Source organism: Coptis chinensis, chromosome 7 (genome assembly GCF_015680905.1).
Source record: "Coptis chinensis isolate HL-2020 chromosome 7, ASM1568090v1, whole genome shotgun sequence".
NCBI lineage: Eukaryota > Viridiplantae > Streptophyta > Magnoliopsida > Ranunculales > Ranunculaceae > Coptis > Coptis chinensis.
This window is the reverse complement of record NC_141462.1, coordinates 93,066,269-93,075,992: the sequence shown is the minus strand read 5'-3', so window position 1 is coordinate 93,075,992 and position 9,724 is coordinate 93,066,269. Positions and strand designations below refer to the sequence as shown.

At 34.4% G+C, this 9,724-nt stretch overlaps 1 long non-coding RNA gene across 1 annotated transcript; it reads right to left on the bottom strand.

Moving 5' to 3' along the window:
* Positions 1-767: 767 nt before the first annotated feature.
* On the bottom strand, positions 768-9,201 carry LOC147490053 (uncharacterized). Its single transcript, XR_015203125.1, has 3 exons — positions 8,767-9,201; positions 4,710-4,908; positions 768-1,672 (listed from the first exon to the last, which is right to left on the bottom strand). It is a non-coding gene; the product is annotated as an uncharacterized LOC147490053 (long non-coding RNA).
* Positions 9,202-9,724: the final 523 nt, after the last annotated feature.

The following is a 9,724-nucleotide window of genomic DNA, read 5'->3' as shown; positions in this document are numbered from 1 at the left end:
TAGTCCTAAATCGGTGGTCATCCAAATAGGTCCTAACCCAAACCCATGTTTGAACACTTCCACCCATAGTCCTAACCCAATTAACCAAAACCAAAACCCAAAAGTCTAAACATTTAAAGACTCAATTGGATCCATTTTTAAGTCATATGGACCGGCCCAAAACAAAGTTTGAAACTGGCCCAAAGAAACCACTAATTAGTTTTGGCCCAAACAAACAAACTAAGATTTCGGCCCATAAACAAAAGAAAAGCCCAAGCCTAATCGAAATAGAAACTGAAATGGTGAGATGGGAACACTGGATACAAATCGTCGTCATCCCCTCCACCACACCAGCTCGGTTTTCGGCCACCTCTCCTCCCTTCCTCATCACATCGATTTTGATCCTGGTGAAAAACCCTACAACTTTAGCAAAAGGTAAAACTAAATCCCTTAACTCTATCCACTCCCTCTAAACTTGATCTGGAAATTTTCGACCTCCATTAATGCTTCTTCAAGCTTCAATTGCACCACTCTCCAGCACCCATTCAAACATCAATAACCAGCCTCAAACCAACAAATTAAAAATCACCACAACAAGAGTTCAATAAAAAAAAAACAGGACAGGCGATGCCATTAATGCCTGATTCAAAACTTCGACAGCCCCATCCAATTTCAATCCCGACAGCACCCATACACCATCACCTCACCATCCACCAAAACGCGACCACAAATAATCTATACATCGATTTACAAATCTATTTATAGTAGTCCTGAAATCGATTGATTTCTCGCTTGTTATCAAGGGATCGGGACAAGTTTTCCGGAGACAGAGTTTTCTTCAATCCATAAACACGAATATAAACACAGTTAACACTAAATAGAATACAGTACTAAAACTGAATCAAAACACAGTATGAGCACAAACCATTTTCCAGCATCGTGAAATCGACAAATAACTAGAATTTTTATATAAAAGAAATTCAACAAAATATCTACTCACCTTCGTATTTCTGCAGAAAAATATATAAAATAAAACGCCACCAATCCGATCCACAGCAAGATAAGAGATGCACAATCCGGGCTCCGTTCTTCTTTGTTTTAACTTGTCTAGTTCTAATGAAAAAGTTAGTTTTCTTAAAAATCCTCTATTTTTTATAAACCATCCCATTCTAAAGGATTCTATGTCATATTTTACTTTAAGAAACTTTCCATATTTTCTCCCATAAATTACGAAATTATTCTCTCCATGTTTCCTTATTAGTAAAATCTCTACACTTTATTTTAAAACTTAAAAAATTTCCTATTAAATCATTTTCAAAACAAACAAACTATTTTTCCCCTTTTTTTTTGTCAAAAAGTCAAACATATATATTAACTCCACTTAACTTAAGACTTAGTCAATATTATATTACTATTATTTTTGCAAAATAATTAATTTTGGACATTTAATAAAATGAGGGTGTTACACTTATGAAGCTTGAGTTTCCTTTTAAGATTCTTTGACATGCTTATCTTTCTTTGTAGTAGGTAGACTTTTACAAGTCTTGGCATTGTGTCCTGGTTGTTTGCATTTACAACAAAATCTGATTTTCTTATTTGGATTAACTTCTACAACTTCTCCTCGGGTCCTTGCCTTTTTGGGTCTCCCAATGCCGCTAACATATGAAAGTGGCATGATTTGTCTTTCAATATCCTACATACAAGATATATGTTAGTCTTTTTGAAATTAGGAAACTGAACAATCATTAATTCTAGATATACTACAACGAACTAACACAGTTCACAGGCCACTCAGACATATCAGGCATTGGCATGATATGTCCCATGTAAGCAAGCTTGTAGGTTGACACCCAATAATAGCTACTACAATATTCTTTCCAATACACTCTCCTTGGATACAACATTGTCATTGCATGCACACAAACTATACCAGATAACTATCACCTCATACAGCTACACTCATGTTCAACTAAGTTCACACAAAATCTAGTTCTACTTTCAGTTTTAACAGTTACCACCACCTCATTGATTGACTCCACATGATACCAATGAATATTTTTTTATCAATTCTTTGATTCTCTTTTCCACTTGTGGCCGAAACTAGACCATCCCCATCCCATTCATTGGCTTTCTCTCTCCTCTTGTACAAAAAAAATTAACAATATATGATATTTATCAACAAAAAAAAAACAATAGGCTTATCCCTCAGTTCCAATATCCAATTATTAAAGGACTAAGAGAAGTTGTTGCTAATATGATCACACTATGTAGTACATAAGATCAAATTACGACTTAGCCCAACATTCCACATTTTCTTATAGCAATCATTCCTTGGCTTCCTTATATTCTCTTCCTAGCTTCTCCATACACTTATCAAACTCTATCTTCTTATAACACTTAATTGCACCCCAAACTATAGTCTTTTAAGTATTTTGCTTTAAAGTACTTTTTGAAATTCTTGAACATATGCCTAAAGTAAAACCTATGAGGATTCCTAAGAAATTCATGTACTAGAGCCTCAACCAATCCTTTCTGTCTATCAAAAATGAATGTCACAGGTTCCATATGTTCATCTATTCCATACTTCTTCATTATATTCAATACCAATCAAACTATCTTTATTCTCATACCTAATTATATAAATGGCCACAGGAAACAAACCATTGTTTCCATCCAAGGCCACCATGCTTAAGCATTACCCTCCATACTTCCCCTTCATAAAACATCCATCTAGTCCTATGATAGGTCTACAACCATTTAAGAAACCATGCAAAGAAGCAGGAAAACAAACACATACATATCCTCAAATTTCAAAGTATCATCAGTTCTAAATCGAATAACATGCTTTGGATCTTGGGTTACTTTTCAAAATTTGTAGCAAGTAAACAATTTAAACAGTTCAAACACCATGATAAACACTATGATAAACAACCAACTGATATACAAATATAAATAACATACTTGATCACATAGCACATGCAACATGTTATAACTTGCTCCATAGTCACCATGAATATTTTGCAAGCATTTCAACCTTGCATGCCAAGAAGTCCAATAGTTAATACTAACATGGAAATCTCCTCTCTTGACTTCATCCATGATAAGTCTTGGAGACATGGTCTTGTAATGTACCTTTATTTGTGGTGCAATCTTTCTTGCAACCCAATTTACATCAGCTATCCCATTCTTCAGTTCTGGATTAGCATAATATATGTTTTCATTTACAAATGTATTTAATCTTACTGTGAAGGCATCAAACCTCAGTCTCCAATAAGCAACCCAAGGGTAGTCTTTACCCTTGTAGCTACCTTTACATTTAGCTTTAATCATGTACCTTTCATTGACAGTCCTCGTATCAACTTCAAATCTATTATTTATACAATAATCAAAAATCTCATGCCTTAGAGTTTCAATGTCAGACCACTCCATACCAACTTTCCATTCATCAGAAGATGTTGACATAACTATCTCTTCTTCATCCACATACACATTGGAGGTTTCATATACAAACTTGTAAAACTCATCACTCCTTGGTTGCTACCACTCTATTTCTTTATCAGATGAGTGTGTACTGTGGTATCCATCATCAAGGTCAAACTCATCAAGCTGAGACTCCCTAGGTTGTCTAGGTTGGTTTCTAAACCCAACCTCAATATCAATCTCTACTAGATCATCTGTTGTAGGTCTTGGTACATCCACATACTCTAGTAGCTCAGTATCTATTTATTCATCAAAAAGCTTATTAAAGGTACTAAGTTCATCCCATAAGTTATCTTCCTCATCAACCAAGACGCATTTACCCTTCATATGTGTTGTAATATTCTTCTTTCCCTTTGTTTCTCCCTTGTCCTTACCACTCTTCTTATTTTCCTTACTGTCAAATCTCTTGTCATTAAAATTGTTCTTCTTTTGCTTAGAATTCCCCTTGTCATTTGCATTCAAAGCCCTCTTCTTATTCAATTTTTTTAACTCCATTAGTGTACATGGTTTCATCATCTTCTTGAGATGGTGGAAATTCATTGTTTTGTTAAGGTGGAACATAAGGCAAGATAGTGGACATATCACTTTCACCAATATCATTCGCCACAAATACATGGCAGTACCCTTTATTATCAACAACTAACAAATCAAACATTCCTAAAATACCACTATCACTGTTTACATACACTTACTTACCACTAACAAGATAGAACAGTTTAATGTTCGTAACCAACTTTGATATGTGACTAGGTAAACTAACATCTACACTAAAGTCTCTATTATATTCACTTGATCACTATCAACATCAACATCAACATCAACATCAAGCATTTCCTTAACTGGATATTTTGATTTGTAATGCAAATGCATGTGACAATGCCTCTCCATATATTGTTTTTGAAAATGACCCAGCATAATGTATCTTTAGAATTTTCCTACCACCCATTTCTGTAACACAAACAGTCAAACATAAATGTTAACATAAACTTTAGATATGCCCCCCCCTATTAACATACGATTTAGACTTTCACCCCCGCCACTGTTAATATACAAACTATGTGTTCCCCTACCACCCCCTCCCCCCATTTTCCATGCATAAAAAATTATATCTTTTCATCGAAATTGTCAAAATTATATACAAATTCAAACTGTATACATAAAAATAATATCTTTATCGATTTCCCAAGTACCAAATCAACATATTCCACCGAAATACTTTAAAAAAAAACTTTAAAACGTAACATAATTACCTACAAATTGCAGTGAAAATTCGTCTTTGCTTCTCCTCTTCAAGTCGCAACAGATTATTTTCCACTCAACAGTTGAAAATGACAACAAACACCACTTGCTATGAAGATCGACCAACACACTAAAACAACATGAATCCACACTCAAACACCATGAATCAACACAAACAATGAAAGCTAGAGTCACTTCACCTTTTCCCGCCTAAAAAATGAGAGACAATATTAAAAAATTATTGTTGGTTAAAATTTAGGTTATGAAATTAGATGCAATCGTGATTGTTGATAAGAGTGAACAGGATGTTAACACATGTCCTGATATTTTTTTAAAAAATAAAACTTGGTCTTGTGAAGTCAAGGGGCCATTTAGGTAATTTTACACGCAAAAAGGTAGTTGGGACATTTCACAACGAGATGATGGTCAAAATGCATTGACTGAGATGACGTGTGAGTTTGGTGTTGAGAGGGGGTGTCATTCTCCTATTATAATGGGAATTCCTCCCCTATTGAAAAAAAAAATCTAACACTTCTAATTAAAACAAGAATCTCTTTTCTATTAAAAACAAGAATCACACTTCTAAATTAAAACGGGATCCCTCTACCAATTAAAAAACGGGTTTGTAAAACTTAATTAAAACAATTTGTTAAAAAATGAAAATGGGTTTTTAAGACTTGATTAAAACAATTTGTTATGAAATTAAAACGGGTTAGCGATGAAAACGGGAATCATGATTTGTTAGAAAATTTTTATATGTATAATTATGATTGTTAAGTATAAATGTCTAAATTTACACTAAGGTTAAGACTTAGCTCTTAAGTTAGGATAATGAGAAGGGAATGAGTTTTGTTTGTTGTTAATGGCTGATCTTCATGTGGATGAAGATGCCTACGTATCCAGTCTGTATACTGAGGAATAGTGATAGGGTGAGAGTTAATAACTCATGTTAAGTTTGATTGACCAGACTTGAATCAAGCCACACGTAGTTCTTGAGGGTGTCTTTTATAGGCGTTAAGAATGTATATCGGATGTGATCATGTGACACGCATACTGATGAGTACAGATGTGCGGTCGAGATGAATAACATGTGTCTATGAGAAGCACGCGGGTAGTAGCTGTAGGCATTTAGGTTTATTTGAGTTGGCATAGGGTGTAATGATGGTGGATGGATGTAATGGTTAATGTATTACGGCGGGAAGGGGGCTTAAAGATAATGGTAGCAATGATGACAGTGTTAGGTGATGATGTCACGAGAAGCTACTGAGTGACGAGTGCCCGAGTGACGAGTGCATGAGTATAATGGCGAGTACCCGGGGTGACGAGTGCATGTATGTCTGGAGTCGAGTGTCGATATGATCGACTTGGGGTAGAAGGTCCTTTACATTAAACAAATTTTAAAAAGAGTCGGTGGATATGCACGGGTCTATTTTCCAGTATATATATACCAAAACATTTAATGAGCCATGGCCAATGAATTGACACTGACGACATGGACAAGAATGGCGGTGAATCATGTTTATGTGATGAGTACCGAAAAAATGAACTGTGAAGTCTGTGTGTCGGCCGGTAATCATGGTTACGTGTTCACACACCCAGAAACAAAGAGAGCGACCTATATACTTCGTTGAAAATGAGGGTTTTGGAATTTTAATTAGTGAACTTATAGAGTCTGAACTAGAATCAATACGTGCATTTTGTCATTGTTAATTATGGGCGGTAATTTTAAAATTAGATGTGTGACGCCGTGGAAAACAAAAGCAACAAAAAATTGGTCGGCTCAGACGACATCAGTATGCTGCAGCCACTGCTTGCACTACTAATGTCCCTAACGAGCTTCCTAATCTCCTATTAACAATCATCATAGTCACTGAAGTTCATTGTGTTGCTAATTGTCGTAAACAAGTAAACAAAAATGAGACAAGCCAAGTATGATTCTTTATTTGCATTAACCAAGCTCTGCACAAAACCTTGATACTAGCTTAATTGATAGAAAAGATAGTGTTCACAATGGTTTGCAGTATGAGTTAAAGCAAGCTAGATAATAATGGCATGCACCTTTGATGTTAAACTAACAGTTTTATAATGCCTACATGATACAGCATATAATCATTTGTGTACCAATTTGCTGTCGATTTACATGTGCATAAGAAACCTATAAATACCACATGTCTAACCAATTCAAATAATTAACTTTCAACATCTTCCAAGCTGTCCGATGCATTTTAATGCTATCTAACCATATAGCCGAATGAGCAAACTAAGCTACTCACACTAGGAAACTAATAAGGCTAGGTTTTTTCTTGATTGCCGTAAATGCTATCTAACCACATAGCCAACGGCTTGTATGTTATATTGTTATTAGAGTGAGCCCTCCCTACTAGATGGAAAATTAGGGTCTCCTCCCTAAATACACAAAAAAAAATCAAATTGAACTGACCGAATTTTTTTTGTGTGTATTTAGGGGGCAGATCCTAATTTCCCATCTAGTAGGGGTAACACAAGTTCACCCTTTATAGAAATAAGATAAGAATGTTACATAGTGTAGCAAGGATTCCTTTACAATATTAGAACTTTCAGGTGATGCTAAAAAATAAAAAATAAAAAAATAAAAAGTTTTATGAGGACATTCTATAACTCTTACAAACTCAAGCCTACAACTACTCCATAGAAACACATCTTTGGACAATTGTGATTCCTTTTTTGCTCTGCATCTATAGCAAAATCCGCTTATCAGAATAAGTGTGTAATCCTAACCTCCTGAAACTTGTTGGTTGCCCTAATCCATCTCTACCTCAGTTGCCAAGGTACTTTATCCTCTTTAAAAGTATATACATATTTATTTTATTATTACATAATCACCAAAATTAATGTACGTAAATGCAAAATTATAATGGGCAAACTAGCAATTGTACATTTATAATAATTAATCATTTTATATATATTACATTTAGAAAGAATCAATAAAATGTAGGACGGCAGCAAAGTCATAAAATACAGCAAAAAGCTAATTAAGAAAACATGAAGTAAAGCTCAACAAACAAACAAACAAAGGGATCAATTATCAACAAAATCAAGTCTTCTTTATCAAAACAATATATGAAGAAGAAACTGCTAGCTAGGAGTGTGAAATTAGCTGGTGGGTTTAGTGTAGCAAACATTATTTTACTGAATATCATACACAATACCTGGAAGGCTGGAACTAAAATTGACATCCATTCCGGGTTTTGAGATGCTTTTTTTTTAATCTTAAGCTGCTACCATTCTTTACTCTGCTTATTTTCTTTGTAAATTGTAGTGAGTACACAAAACTTAAACGGAATGTAGGCCCATCTATTCATCAGCAAAAAGACTAAAAACACAAAAGACTGAATTCGAAGATATATAAAATATGTGAACGGAATGTGGCCATCTATTCATCAGTAAAAAGACTAAAAACTCAAAAGAACTGAATTCGAAGATATATATTCTCATCTGCTGCAAGCTTAATATGTATCTTAAAGGAGACTCTAAGATATGGAAAAATCTAGTATCTCCTTTGTATCAGCTTGTATCAGCTAGCATTCTATCTAGCTATGACAAAGATTGTAGTACTAGACTACTAGTACATACATCAATTACATTTATAATATCAGTATATATGTCTAGCAGACTACTCTAAGAATAAAATTCTCCTGTATAAATCTAGCACACCGAATGGTGCACGTGCAATTTCAAGTTTTTGGTCACAGGTAACTTAATTAGTAGCAAATTCCTATGTGTTTTCACACATGATATGATTCATGATAGAAATCTTCTGAATTTCATTATCCATGAGATTCACTGCAATGAAAATTTATGGGCACCGTGAGTGGGCTAAAGCACACACTTAGGAAGGAACCCTGCTCCTAAGCGCGCCTAAGCAATATCTGCTCGTAAAACTATGGAGGGACAAGTTCTTTTTATCTCTGAAAATGAAGTGTGAATTTTGCTTAACTTGACCATTTTCATATCAAGTTATCTATTGAAATTTTCAGATAAAAGAACAAAAAGAAAGAGACTGAAATTATCTATTTATCTATTGCCTACCTGGAAATGCAGCATCGTTAGCATATTAAGGATGAAACAGTCTCCTTCCTTGAAATAAAAGTGAGATGGGCTTGATGGAGAAGATGAGCACATGAAGAACTAACTCATCACTTGTTAACTAACCTTCAAACTGTATCTTAGTACACTTTAAGTGTGTTAGTGCTAGCTTGTTAGCTAGTAATGCACGTGCCCTGCTTCTCCATCTTGCACTACACACCATGCCTTCGCATCTTTCCTTGCCTTTTCATGCCATTCAAACAGAAGCAATACAAGCAACAGTGGATTTTGTGCAGGAAGAAGTGAAGATGATAGAGTGATATTGGATCCTCATAATTTATAAGGGGTAAATGAAAGATACCCATCTCCATATCACCTTGCTCTTTTGCCCTATCTCTTCGACTCTTTTATAACAAAAGCAGTAAGCATGTGGGTCTTAAAAGGGGAACATGAAAAAGCTTAAGTGGGTTTGGGACCATTTAAGTACAACTTGTTACAACTAGCATTTTATTAGATTTTGCGGTGGTGTACTACTCTGGCGGTCTGGCCTGTGTCTTTTCACATATTATCGAAAATAAGTGTCTTTTCACATTTTTTATTTTTATTTTTATTTTTATTTTTATTTTTATTTTATTTTTTTTTAATTAAAAGCTATTAAATCTAAAGGCTATTCGAATCAGTTTAACCAATAAAATATATTGCAAGTCGAAACCGAAACCGACCTAAACCGAAAACTATAAAATCAATCAAACCCTAAATTAAATTGATTAATTTCAGCACACAATTGATAAAACCTACACAAAATTAATTATAAATATTACTAAAATGTTATCTTATCGGTTCGGGTTCATATCAGTTTGGTAGAGGACAAACCAAAAACCAAACTAATATTTTATCGGAACTCAAAATTGAATTCACTACCGAACCGAAACTGAATTACCAAAACCAAATTTGTCAAGTT